The sequence below is a fragment of the Balaenoptera ricei genome, chromosome 6 (genome assembly GCF_028023285.1).
Source record: "Balaenoptera ricei isolate mBalRic1 chromosome 6, mBalRic1.hap2, whole genome shotgun sequence".
NCBI lineage: Eukaryota > Metazoa > Chordata > Mammalia > Artiodactyla > Balaenopteridae > Balaenoptera > Balaenoptera ricei.
In genome coordinates, this window is record NC_082644.1 from 84,081,781 (window position 1) to 84,095,426 (window position 13,646).

The 13,646-nt window shown below is 42.5% G+C and overlaps 1 long non-coding RNA gene across 1 annotated transcript in view; it reads left to right on the forward strand.

Annotated features, from left to right (window-relative positions):
* The window catches only part of LOC132367140 (uncharacterized), a 195,371-nt gene that overhangs the window by 24,477 nt on the left and 157,248 nt on the right, over nt 1-13,646 (forward strand). The window contains exon 2 of the long non-coding RNA XR_009503703.1: nt 5,265-5,356. This is a non-coding gene — a long non-coding RNA (uncharacterized LOC132367140). The remainder of the gene's footprint in view (nt 1-5,264; nt 5,357-13,646) is intronic.

A 13,646-nucleotide genomic window follows, 5' to 3' on the forward strand; every position in this document is an offset into this window, starting at 1 on the left:
TGGAAGAGTTGGCTTTGGGGAGGGAAAAGCCATCTCAGTGCATCCCGTCGAATAGTGTAAAAAAATAGACATTGGAGAACACACAGACCTGGGTTCAACTCTGCCTCCGCTAGTGTACGCATCACTGCTGTATGACCCTAGGGAAGTTGATTAACTTCTCTGAGCCTCAGTACCCCGCCCCCCGGCTACCCCTCCTTTATGTAACTCAGATGTCAAGTGGGACCTTCCTACTCTTCGATTTAGGAAACATTTCCTTATGGAACCACCTGCCACCATCTCAAGTAAAACACATGGGGCTCCAGTTTCACCCTGTGCCAACAAGGCCATTCAGAAAATTCTCTTTCAACAAGCGTTTCACGAATTGAGTAAATTTACTGGAGATTTGAAGAGCTATACTTCTGAGCGTGGGATCACATTGTGCCCCACACAGTCTTTTTCTAACCCTCCTCCCCTCCTCTTGCTTCTACCTCCCTTCTTTCTGAGTGAAGAGCCCACAGTACACCGCCCCCCTTTCTCCACCCATTTCCCTATACACCCTGTTGTAGCCAAAAGAGGCTGGTCAAGACATTTCCCCACAAAGATGGTTCTGTCCCCAAGAGGAATCCTCCTACCAGCTGCTAAAAGGATAAATTTCCTCTATCCCCTAACAAGCAAAATAGGGATAATTATGACTACCTCACAAAGTGTTTGTGGGAATTAAATGAGGTAATGTGTCTGCCAGCTCCTGGCATGCAAAAGGCGTCCCCTCCCCTCTTGATTCTTCCTTTGAGATTTGAAGGAACAAAGAGAGAAGCTGAGAGATATTTTGACATAGGGGCGGGGGTTGATAAAGCAGCCTGGAAGGTCATCTCCTTGACCATCACCCTCCAGTGAAGTAGAAGAGATTATTTGCCAGGAGAAACTGGGAGAGGTGGAGGGACTCGGGGCGGAAGCCAGACAAGTCTGGTTTGTCTTGGAGTCCATCCAAAAGGGTTTAGTTACTAAAACAGCAGTTCCTCTACATAAATCCTTCAGGTTCTTGAAAAAGATTATTAACTCACTCCTGCATCATAAATAATCCTAATTTTATTAATTTTGCCTCTCAGGCCAAGGCACAGCTCCTGCACGGCGCCCTCTCCTGAGCATACAGCTGAAGGGGCAAGGTCCCCAGGCAGAGGGCAGTACCTGCGCCCTGGGCTGAATGGTGTTAGGTGGGCTGCAATTTAAACTGGCATTCCCTGATGTTTTCCAAGCCCTTCCAGAGTGGGCTCTTCTTAATAATCTTTCCTTAGGTGTAGGACTCAGAATGGGTGGTTTATTGGCAAGGTTCTGCGTGCAGAGGCATGGGAATTCTGTTACTTGTCTACTTGGACTTGTTTGATGTCCTGTTTGCATTAGTATTCTTTTTCTTTCTTTTTTTTTTTTTTTAACCGCAGAAGTTTTTTGTTTTGTTTTGTTTTTTTTACTTCTTCCAAAAGAGCTGATAGATGGCTCTCTTCCATTTTGCTTTGGGCCAAGGATGTTTCTACCCAATGTTGTGAAAACAAATGGTCATGATTAGTCAATGCCAAGTTGTATCCTCTACCCTAAGAGGCCCTTGCTCTCCTCTCTAACTGCCCCCACCCACCTCCCTCCCTCCCTCCCTCCTTCTCTCTCTCTCTCTCTTTTTTTTTTTTTTTAACTGAGATTTCTCATAGTTTTCTTTCCAAAGCAAAGCTAAGTTGAAGGGTTAGCAACACCTGTCTCTTTCTATGGTGTTGTTTGGGGCTTAAGAAAGAAAAAAAAAAAACCTAGGGGTTTAGGAAACAAGTGTTCAGTTCCTGTTAGTCCACTGTGTGTCTTCTGAAAGAGGCTTTATTAAATGTTTTGGTTTTATGACTTACTGTTTTCCCCAAATGTAAAAATAATTTGTGTTTGTGTGTAAAACGTGGAGACACCAAAAAATATAAAGAAATGTAAATAAAAACCATGTACTGAGTTCTTCCCCTGTTGGAAACCCCCACTGTTAACATCTTTTTTTTTTTTTTTTTTTTTTTTTGGCTGCGTTGGGTCTTCATTGCTGCACACGGGCTTTCTTTAGTTGTGGTGAGCGGGGACTACTCTTCGTTGTGGTGCACGGGCTTCTCACTGCAGTGGCTTCTCATGTTGCAGAGAATGGGTTCTAGGCACGCAGGCTTCAGTAGCTGTGGCACTCGGGCTCAGTAGTTGTGGCACGCGGGCTCTAGAGCACAGGCTCAGTAGTTGTGGCGCACGGGTTTAGTTGCTCCGCGGCATGTGGGATCCTCCCGGACCAGGGCTCAAACCTGTGTCCCCTGCATTGGCGCACGGATTACTAACCACTGCGCCATGAGGGAAGCCCTGTTAACATCTTGATGCATTTCCCTAGGCTTCTTTCTCTGCAAATGGGCGTACATAGTTACCACATGTGATCCTATTGTGCACACAGTTTTTTGGTTTTTTATTTTATTTTATTTTATTTATTTTTTAACATCTTCATTGGAGTATAATTGCTTTACAGTGGTGTGTTAGTTTCTGCTGTATAACAAAATGAATCAGCTATACATATACATATATCCCCATATCTCCTCCCTCTTGCATCTCCCTCCCACCCTCCCTATCCCACCCCTCTAGGTGGTCACAAAGCACCGAGTTGATCTCCCTGTGCTCTGCAGCTGCTTCCCACTAGCTATCTATTTTACATTTAGTAGTGTATATATGTCCATGCCACTCTCTCACTTCGTCCCAGCTTCCTCTTCTCCCTCCCCGTGTCCTCAAGTCCATTCTCTATGTCTGTGTCTTTATTCCTGTCCTGCCCCTAGGTTCTTCAGAACCTGTTTTTTTTTTTTTTTTTTTTGGTTCTATATTCCATATATGTTAGCATATGGTATTTGTTTTTCTCTTTCTGACCTACTTCACTCTGTATGACAGTCTCTAGGTCCAACCACCTCACTACAAATAACTCAATTTCATTTCTTTTTATGGCTGAGTAATATTCCATTGTATATATGTGCCACATCTTCTTTATCCATTCATCTGTCAGTGGATACTTAGGTTGCTTCCATGTCCTGGCTATTGTAAATAGAGCTGCATTGAACATTGTGGTACATGACTCTTCTTGAATTATGGTTTTCTCAGGGTAGCTGCCCAGTAGTGGGATTGCTGGGTCGTATGGTAGTTCTATTTTTAGTTTTTTGAGGAACCTCCATGCTGTTCTCCATAGTGGCTGTATCAATTTACATTCCCACCAACAGTGCAAGAGGGTTCCCTTTTCTCCACACCCTCTCCAGCACTTATTGTTTGTAGATTTTTTGATGATGGCCATTTTGACTGGTGTGAGGTGATACCTCATTGTAGTTTTGATTTGCATTTCTCTAATGATTAGTGATGTTGAGCATCCTTTCATGTGTTTGTTGGCAATCTATATGTCTTTTCTGGAGAAATGTCTGTTTAGGTCTTCTGCCCATTTTTGGATTGGGTTGTTTGTTTTTTTGATATTGAGCTGCATGAACTGCTTGTATATTTTGGAGATTAATCCTTTGTCAGTTGCTTTATTTGCAAATATTTTCTCCCATTCTGAGGGTTGTCTTTTTTGTCTTGTTTATGGTTTCCTTTGCTGTGCAAAAGCTTTTAAGTTTCATTAGGTCCCATTTGTTTATGTTTGTTTTTATTTCCATTTCTCTAGGAGGTGGGTCAAAAAGGATCTTGCTGTGATTTATGTCATAGAGTGTTCTGCCTATGTTTTCCTCTAAGAGTTTTATAGTGTCTGGCCTTACATTTAGGTCTTTAATCCATTTTGAGTTTATTTTTGTGTATGGTGTTAGGGAGTGTTCTAATTTCATTCTTTTACATGTAGCTGTCCAGTTTTCCCAGCACCACTTATTGAAGAGGCTGTCTTTTCTCCATTGTATATTCTTGCCTCCTTTATCAAAGATAAGGTGACCATATGTGTGTGGGTTTATCTGTGGGCTTTCTATCCTGTTCCGTTGATCTATATTTCTGTTTCTGTGCCAGTACCATACTGTCTTGCTTACTGTAGCTTTGTAGTATAGTCTGAAGTCAGGGAGCCTGATTTCTCCAGGTCCGTTTTTCTTTCTCAAGATTGCTTTGGCTATTCGGGGTCTTTTGTGTTTCCATACAAATTGGTACACACAGTTTTGAAGCCTGCTTTTCTGCTTAACATTTATTTCATGAGCATTTCCTTATCATAAAAATTCATCAAAAGCACCCCTCTTAATGGCTATGTAGTGCTTGTAGTATTTGCTGCCCCTAACCTAATCATTCTCAGATTGTTCCACATGTAGCCTGTGTCCAGTTTTCCACCATATAAATAATGCTGCAGTGAGCTTCTTTGTACTTTGTCCTTGTGTATCTGAAGATTCCCATGGAAAGTATTCCTAGAAGTAGGATTACTGGCAAAATAGAATCCTGGAACTTCACGTTAGTCTTTACTGACTTCAGTCAGCCCAAGGTGTTTCACCTTGGATCACATAACAAAGTGTTTAGTAACTAAAATAGCAAAAGGACTAGACGATGTTTGCATATTGCTGGTTTCACGGTATGCAGCTTGGAGGCAATATAATATAATGATGTTGTGTCATAATTATGATTTGGAAATAGTCCAAGGTGATAATAGTAATAGCTAACATTTACTGGGTGGTTAATGTGTGCTAGGCTCTGTTTTGAGTGTTTTACAGGTACTAACTCATTTAATCTCACCACAAGTCTAAGAAGTAATTAGTATTATTATCCCCATTTTATATATGGGAAAGGTGAGGCAACAGAGGGGTCAAACTACAAGGTAAGTGGCTTAGCCAAGATTCAAACCCAAGCATTTTGGCTGGGAGTCCATGCCCTTAAAGCACTTGATGACCCTGCCTGGAAGTAACCAAGTGGGTAAGATTCTTCACCCCCGACATGCCACGGCTGCAGTGCACCGGGAAGGGGGATGGTGAATCCACTGCTCACTGCCGAGTTGTAGCCCTCCTTCCCCCAGCTCTCACTGCCCCCTTCCCTAGCTGTGCACCCACCTGGGTAAGGACAGGAGAGAAACCAAGCTGCAAAAAGCACCCAGTTCTGTATCTGAAGGGGAAGAAGAACATATATCAAGGTGGTCTCAGGAAGCTGCTTATTCGGGAAGGGAGGGAAGAAATAAATGAAAAAACACTGCTTCAGGGTCTTGGTTTTTTTGTTTTGTTTTCATTTTTGGTTTTGACAATCATTAGAGCATTCGACTTGCCTAATTAGAAGCAATGTTTCCCTTATGTTTTTCACCAATTTCATTTCAGTGGGTTCCTGGCTCATCTGTTGATGCAGTGCCAGAAGTGAGCTGCAGAACAGGAGTTACTGGAGATGACGGTGACCGTGAGTCCTGAAGGAGGTAACTAAACATTTTTGGTCCTGTCCACTGCTGAGTGCCTTGGTTACAAATGACCTCTAGACAACTGTTCAACGTGGATGGTTCTAAAGGCACCTTGTTGTAGAGAGCGCTGCATGGGACTGGAGTTCTGATTAATGGCCATTTTCTTTTGTCCCACCTCCTTGTGTTTCCTTAAAATAATACTGGTGTTACAAAAGACTACACAGGGTGTTTCTGTTTAGGTAAAGTCGACTGGTGCCGGGGTGACACAAAACATAACACAACCACTGCAGCAAAACACAAACACAGAGCAAATCCGTCCTGCTTCACCTCCCCCTGGCCAGGTTCCACATAAGGAAACCCAGCCAGAGGAGTTCCCTCGGTTTGCACTGGCTCAGGACAGAAATGTATAAAACTTTGAACGGCACCAGCAGTGACCCAGGGAAGAAATGAATCACAGAACCTTTCAGGGATGTGGCCAGCCTAGAAATCCTCCCACGGGTGTAGGTCTCTGCAGTGGGGGACCCGGAACAGCCAGAAATATACCTTCAGTGTTTGCTCTGCCTGGATCTGGCACATAGAGGCATTCAACCAATGTATGCTTAGTTGCAGTGGGTTCTGTTGGAGTGAATGGAATAGTAAAAGGCAGAAGTAGAGATGCTTTTTCCTTTTATTTTGAAATAGTCTAAGAGCACTAATAATAATAGTAGTAATAATAATAATAGTTAACATTGTTTCCTGTGGGCCAGGCCCTGTTCCAAGCAGTCTCTCCTTCCCTCAGGGGCAACCTCTATCCTTATTTATAACACCATAGGTTAGTTGGCAAAGGGAGATGTTTAATAGGGGGGAAATTATCAAAGTCCATCAAGAGTCCTCAGTTTCCCTGACTGCCTCTGTGATCTCTAATTGGCCCAGTTGCTCAGAAGCCCTAACAGCTAAAAGGTAGTAAAGTAAGGAGTCAAGTTCACATTACAAATTGGGCCTCAAAAAATAAAAATGAAATAAAAAAGGTTAATTATTGAGTTCAGCCTCCTTGAGGTCACATCAACCTGATCCGCTTCCTTTGTTGTTGTAGAGATCCAGAAGCACCCTTTCAGATCGTGAGGATGGGATGGGAGTGGGGAGGAGGTTGTATCCACCTAGCTAAGCAGGTTTGTAAACAAACGACAAGCAAATTAAAGGGGAGTCCGTGGTAGAGTTTTATGTACAGTTAAAAACGTCCAAAATGCCTTCCAATACTCAAGAATTATATAAGGTGTATTGTTACGTGTAGAAGCCTCTGAGCCCCCCTTCCAAGAATTCTCCCAGGAGGCTGGGGATTGGGAGTAGCAACCATGTTGGTACCATGTGGTCCTTCCCCGTGTTGACTGAGGGCACTGGAAGCAGACATCAGACTCAAGGCCAGCCAATTAGATCCTCTCTCCCAGGAATTTATCACTGCAATGAAAGGATGCTAGTTAGCGTGGGCTGGTCTCTTAAACCAAGGACGTACAACTCAAGAGCTGTGTTACTGCACCGTAGGCAGCAGAAGCACAGAACACCTGACTGCAGGGAGAAGGAAGGAGATGTGCAGGGAGACAGATGAGGGCCCTGAAGTAAGAGACTGGAGAAGAGGGCAGGAGGAGAAAAAGAGACAGCACTGGAGCAAAGTAGCTGATTGGCCTCTGCTGGTTTTCTAATTTAGTTCCTATTCAAACCATCCTGAGACCCAGCTGTGCCTCTTCTTCTGGGGCGCCATTGGCTACTCTTGAACCTTTATACTATAACCTCTACTGTTTTGATAATGCTAACTTGAGGGGCTTCTGTTACTTGCTGTTCTGGCTACAATGGCTGGGTAACAAAAACCACCCCAAAATTGAGTGGCTTAAAATAAGAACACTTATTTTGCTTAAAAATCTGCACTCTGAGCAAGGCTTAGCATGGACAGCTTGTTTCCACTACCACTTGGTTTCAGCTGGGGTAGTTTGAAGGCCAGGGGCTGAAATTGTCTAAACTCTTACCTATGCCTGGCCTGGGAAGACTCAAGCAGCTGGGAATTGGAAGAGCTGGAGCTATGTGGAAATCTCTCTGTCCATCTATGGTTTCTTTATCATGGTGGCTTCAAGGTAGACGGATTTTCCCCTGGAGGCTCAGGGCTCCAAAGGTACAGTTCTCAGGGAGAGAGGGCCAGGTGGAAGCCATATCACCTTTTATGACCTAGCTTCCAAAGTCATGCGGTGTTATTTCCACTTCATCCTATTTGTGGAGGAAGTTACAAAGTTCCACCCAGGCTCAAAGGGCCACTGCCTCTCAATGAAGGAATGTTACCATCACATTGTGAGAAGAACATGTGATGTATGTTAATGTGGACATCTTTAGAAAATAGAATCAGTCATACTTGTAAACAAAAGAACCTTGATTAACATATGGAATAATCCCGAAAGCTCAAAAAGGTATCAGAGTTCCCATAAGATTATCAGTGTTGTGATGGAAAATATGCTGGTTTCTGGATACAGTGAGAATTCTTTCTTTTTCTTCTGAATTAGTGAACATCAAATTTATCCATAGGTGGTCTCACTGGGTTCTGCCCAGGAAACAGTATTTTAAAGTTGACTTGTCTCCCTGATTCTGGAACCATCTTGTCCTTAATTTTGCCACATAATTAGATGTGGATTAAGTTCAAATCCCTTGTTGTTTGTAGCAAAAAGTTTCTCGTCATCTTATTTTCAAATGTCATTTGCAAGCATATCCTTTCTTGCTTGGTGAATGAGCTTTTTTCTCCAACTGGACTCTGCTCATACTTTTAATAAATAATCAGGTTTTCAGGGTCCAAAATACTCGAGAGCTGTAAAGTAGGCACTGCTGAAAGATCTGTTAACTCCTTCGGGCCTCCAAGGTGCTATATCTAATGTTATTGCTTCGTATCCCATAATAGAAGCTTGAACCTTATTGCTGGCCTTTCTTTGTGTGTGTAGAGGGTGAAGGCTAGGAAAGGAAGAGTCGGTGACCTGGAACGGGGAGCTGAATTAACTCTTTCAGCAAGGCTTAAAAGAAAAGATTTTAGTCTTTTATAAACTCTAAAAGATACTGAAGTTTCCAGAATAAATCAGTACCTAAGATAGTGTTATTAGATGCAATAATTACTGAAATGATAAAATCCTTGTTGATGCTAGCTGAAAATAGGTATGTTCTATACTTACTTTATAGCAGCATTTCCAATACTGTCCTAAAATGAAGTTAACTATAAAAATATGCACATTCTTATTACATTCTCAGAATTGAATTCAAATTGTCATCTTTTTTATTATTAATAAAGTTTACTCAGGTTTGTACAAAAATCTTCAATTTATGGGTTCAGCCTATTATTTGATATGTGGAATAAAAAGATAAGACCATTGTTGGCAAGTTTTCAAAATTCTACCTATAATAAGTGAATATGCATGAATATAGGGCCAGCCTGAATAATAGGTATATTTTGGATTTTGTACAACTAGTGGTCTGGTAAATATTTAACAACCAGCTTAACCAGGGCTGGGAGTAGGAGGGTCTTGACTTATAGCATTTGCTGATTTCTGTGATGTAAATATTTCCACCATAGCTGATTTCATGCTACCAACATGGCATCACCAAATACAGAATTGGGAGGAGACATGCTCAGTGGGCTTTTCTGAGCTGTATGAGCCAGTCCTGCACACCACTGGTTACAATTATGGGAAAGCCAGTTGTATGACTCTTGGATAAACCTTGTTATAATAAACCTTGTTATAATACTACGGGGATAATAAGAACCTACTGTATAGCACAGGGAACTCTACTCAATACTCTGTAATGACCTATATGGGAAAAGAATCTAAAAAGTGGATATATGTCTATGTGTAACTGATTCACTTTGCTGTACAGCAGAAACTAACACAACATTGTAAATCAACTATACTCCAATAAAAATTAATTTTAAAAAATACTAGGAGGAGGGGCTTCCCTGGTGGCACAGTGGTTAAGTATCCACCTGCCAATGCAGGGGACACATGTTCGAGCCCTTGGTCAAGAAGATCCCACATGCTGTGGAGCAACTAAGCCCGTGCGCCACAACTACTGAGCCTGTGCTCTAGAGCCCGTGCGCCACAACTACTGAGCCTGCGCTCTAGAGCCCATGCGCCCCAACTCTACTGAAGCCCGTGTGTCTAGAGCCCATGCTCCACAACAAGAGAAGCCACTGCTATGAGGAGCCCACGCACCACAACGAAGAGTAGCCCCCACTCGCCACAACTAGAGAAAGCCCATGCATAGCAACGAAGACCCAACGCAGTCAAAAATTAAATAAATAAATAAATAAATAAAATACTAGGGGGAAAAAAGACAAATTTTAGGTGGCAAGATCTGCAGCAGAGACATTTAATGCCCATTGACTCTCCATTTACTCCCCCACATTTCTCACTGACCAGTGGACTGGCAACAGAGATGGAAGCATTTAAAAGTTGGTATGGGGCTTCCCTGGTGGCACAGTGGTTGAGAATCTGCCTGCCAATGCAGGGGACACGGGTTCGAGCCCTGGTCTGGGAAGATCCCACATGCCGCGGAGCAACTGGGCCCGTGAGCCACAATTGCTGAGCCTGCGCGTCTGGAGCCTGTGCTCCGCAACAAGAGAGGCCGCAATAGTGAGAGGCCCGCGCACTGCGATGAAGAGTGGCCCCCACTTGCCGCAACTAGAGAAAGCCCTCGCACAGAAACGAAGACCCAACACAGCGAAAAATAAATAAATAAATAAATAAAAAAGTTGGTATGCAACTACCAGCCCTCTCTTCCCTTGCCACTGCACCACTCCAATAAAGGAGGTCACATGTCACCAGTGGTGCAGATACAAGATGGGAGAACCTGTATCAACATGGTTCCATGAATGTCTGTGTGGAGCTCAACCCCCTTACACCAACACTGGGTATGTACCATGCTTCGGTGAGCGACTGATGACCAGCAAGCCATCCCATACAGAATGGCTTAAGACAACAATTTATTGTTTTATCTCCCATTTCTGCATGTTGGTTAAGCTCCACTGGGCATTTCTTCTGCTCTTCTCACTTAGGGTCTCATGTGGTTGTAGTCAAAATGGTGGCTGGGGCTGGAGACCTTGGAAAGCTTGACTGGGATTGAACTGAGTATGGCCTCTTTGCTGAGGTCTGGCACCTAAGTGCTCCTCCACTTGGAGTCTCATTCTCCAGCCATCTGCGCATGGCCTCTCTTTGGCAGTGGGATGGTCAGACTTCTTATATCATGAGTGACTTCAAGTGCAGAGGCTGTCAAGATTTCCTAAGGCTTCTGCTCCATTTTCTTGGTTAAAGTGAGTCATAGGATCAGTGCAGAGACAGACTGGGAGGTGACTAGACAAGGGTGTGACTACCAGGAGTTAAGAGTCATTGGGAGCCCTCTTTGGAGACTAGCTACCACTTACGACAAGTAAGAATTAAGCCTTTGTTATGTTAAGCCACTTAGATTTCAGGGTTAATTTGTTCCCTTGGCAAAACCTAATCTGACTGGTCCAGAAATTGGTACTGTATTAGTGAAGATAAGGTAGACGGTGCTGCAGAAATAAACCCCTAAATCTTAGCAGCTTAACACATGGGCCTCTGGGCGTCATATGGCTCTGTAGGACTGTTGCCTTCCAATGATGACTCAGGGGTCTCGGTTACCAAAGTGATGACTGAGGCCACTTGCATTTTGTTGGTGCACCATATGGAACATGTGGCTCCCAGCTCACCTGGGCAGGAGGAAAGAGGACAAGGGGAACTCATGGCTCTTAAGTACCTATTGGCCAGAACTAGCCATATGCCTCTTGCCCCAACTATAAGGAGGCTGGAAAATTTGGGGGAGCACATGGATATTTGGTGATTAATAAATATCTCTGTCATAAAGTTATATGGAGCTCTTCGCCTCTTTCGTGTTTCCTCCCTTCTCCTTACCTCACCCTCTATAAAAAATTTAAGAAAAAGAGAGAGTTGGGGGCAGGAGAGGGAGATAGGAAGGAAGGAAGGAAACAGCAAGGGAGGGAGGGAAAGAAGGAAGCAGGGAGGGAGGGGTGGAAGGAAGGAAGAATACCAGAAGGAATTTATAGGATGCAAATATAACCACTAAACTATTAACAAAACTATTAACAAGTACTGCTAAACAAAATCTATTAAAAAATAACTAATAGCAAAGGCTTTCACGGTGTTTTTAGCATTTTTTTTTTCCTTTTAATCAGCAATGATAAGGAAACTAAACCAGATTAAGTGCTATCTTATTGGAGATACAAAGGCAAACAAGGGGAAAGAAGTGATTGAAGAGCACTTCAGAAAGCTCAGTACATTCAAATCAGCAGGGCCTGATTACTCACATCCAACAGCACTTAAGGAATTGGCAACTGTAATTGCAGGACCACCAGCCTTTATTTTAGAAAAGCAAGATTGGACAGGAGAAGGTCCTGACAAGTAGACTCTGCAGATGGAGTATCTTTTTTTTTCTTTTTTTTAACAGAGAAAAGCACAACTGTAGTAATTATAGACTATTCAGCTTATCTTGGATACCTGGGAAGATACAAGAACAAATCATCAAACAATCAATTTGCAACCATCTAGAAGAGCACAAGGTACTGGGTAGTAATCAACACGATTTTGTGAAGTACAAATTATGCCAGACCAATTTAATTTTACCAAGAGAGGATGATGAGCCTGATGGAAGAGGGGAAAGCAGTACCTACAGTTGGACTTCAGTAAGTTTTGTTTGTTTGTTTGTTTTCTTTTCTTTTTTTATTCCATCCCCTGACATTTTCAGCATCAACTCTCCAAGAGGATGCTACCTAGATCAACAATTGGGTGGGCACGACTCTGGATGAGGCACTCAGAGTGATAAAAACAAAGATTCTGCTCCAGGTTGACATAGTTATTAGTAATAGTTATTGTTATTTTAATCAGTTGATGTGGACAAAGAAAATGACAGTGGTAAAGAAGATGTTGAGATACAAATAACATTCTCTACTACAGAGGGGAAGTATGAGAGAAAAGATATAAAAACCAATCTAAGAAATCCAGCAGCTAAATAATATGAGATCCAGGAAAGGAGAACAGAGAAAATGGCAAAAGGGAAATTACTAGAGAAATTATATAAGAAAATTTCCCAGGAAAGGACGTACATGTTTACATTAAAAGAGCCCACTGAGGGCCAACTACAGTAGATGGGGAAAATAAGCCACTTGGATACAACATTGTAAAAATTTAGAACTCTAAGAATAAATAAAATTTCTAAAAGTTTCCAGAGGGAAAAATTAGGCCACCTACAGAGGAATGAAAATTGAGCAGCCAAATTCTCATTAACATCTCTGGCGGCTACAAGATAATAGAGTGGTCCTTTCAATTCTGGGGGAAATTGAATTTAAAAATAATTTCTATATTCAGCCAACCTATCATTCAAAGAGTAGAATATAGACATTTCACATAAACCAGCACTTGGAAAGTTTACTTCCCAGATTCCTTCCTTAAGGAGTTACTTGAATATGTATTCCAGCAGAATGAGGATATTATCCAAGAAAGAAGAAGGCGAGGGTCCTAATATTGGAAACGGAAGTAGAGTATAATACACAGTCTTCCAGTTTAGAGCAGGAGAATGAAGAGCGCCAAAGGTAAGGACTCTTGGGCAGAAGAGAACTCCCTGCAGTTCATGGTGTGATTGAGGGAACAAAAAATAAAAACAAACAAACAAAAGAGTTGAGTGTTATGATGAAGTATATATTTAGACAATAAAAAAGACAGGCAAGGGGCTTCCCTGGTGGTGCAGTGGTTGAGAATCTGCCTGCCAATGCAGGGGACACGGGTTCGAGCCCTGGTCTGGGAAGATCCCACATGCCACGGAGCAACTGGGCCTGTGAGCCACAACTACTGAGCCTGCACGTCTGGAGCCTGTGCTCCGCAACAAGAGAGGCCGCAATAGTGAGAGGCCCGCGCACTGCAATGAAGAGTGGCCCCTGCTTGCCGCAACTAGAGAAAGCCCTCGCACAGAAACGAAGACCCAACACAGCCAAAAATAAATATAAAAAAATTTAAAAAAAAAAGGCAATTAAGAATTCCAGAAAAAACAAAAAGCTAACTGAGAACGTTATGGTCCAATTTGAAGAAGAATAATATGCATGATTTTCAATAATATATAGACTATTTAGAGAAAAACTAGTACATGGTGTTAAAACATTATCCTTTGAGTAGGTGAGGAGTTATGACAGTGCCCTCATAGAAAAGCAAATGGCAATCCTAACATGCTCCTTAGCTTGGCAGTGCACAATGTTGATGTAGTCTTAATAATGTAAGTACTTTGG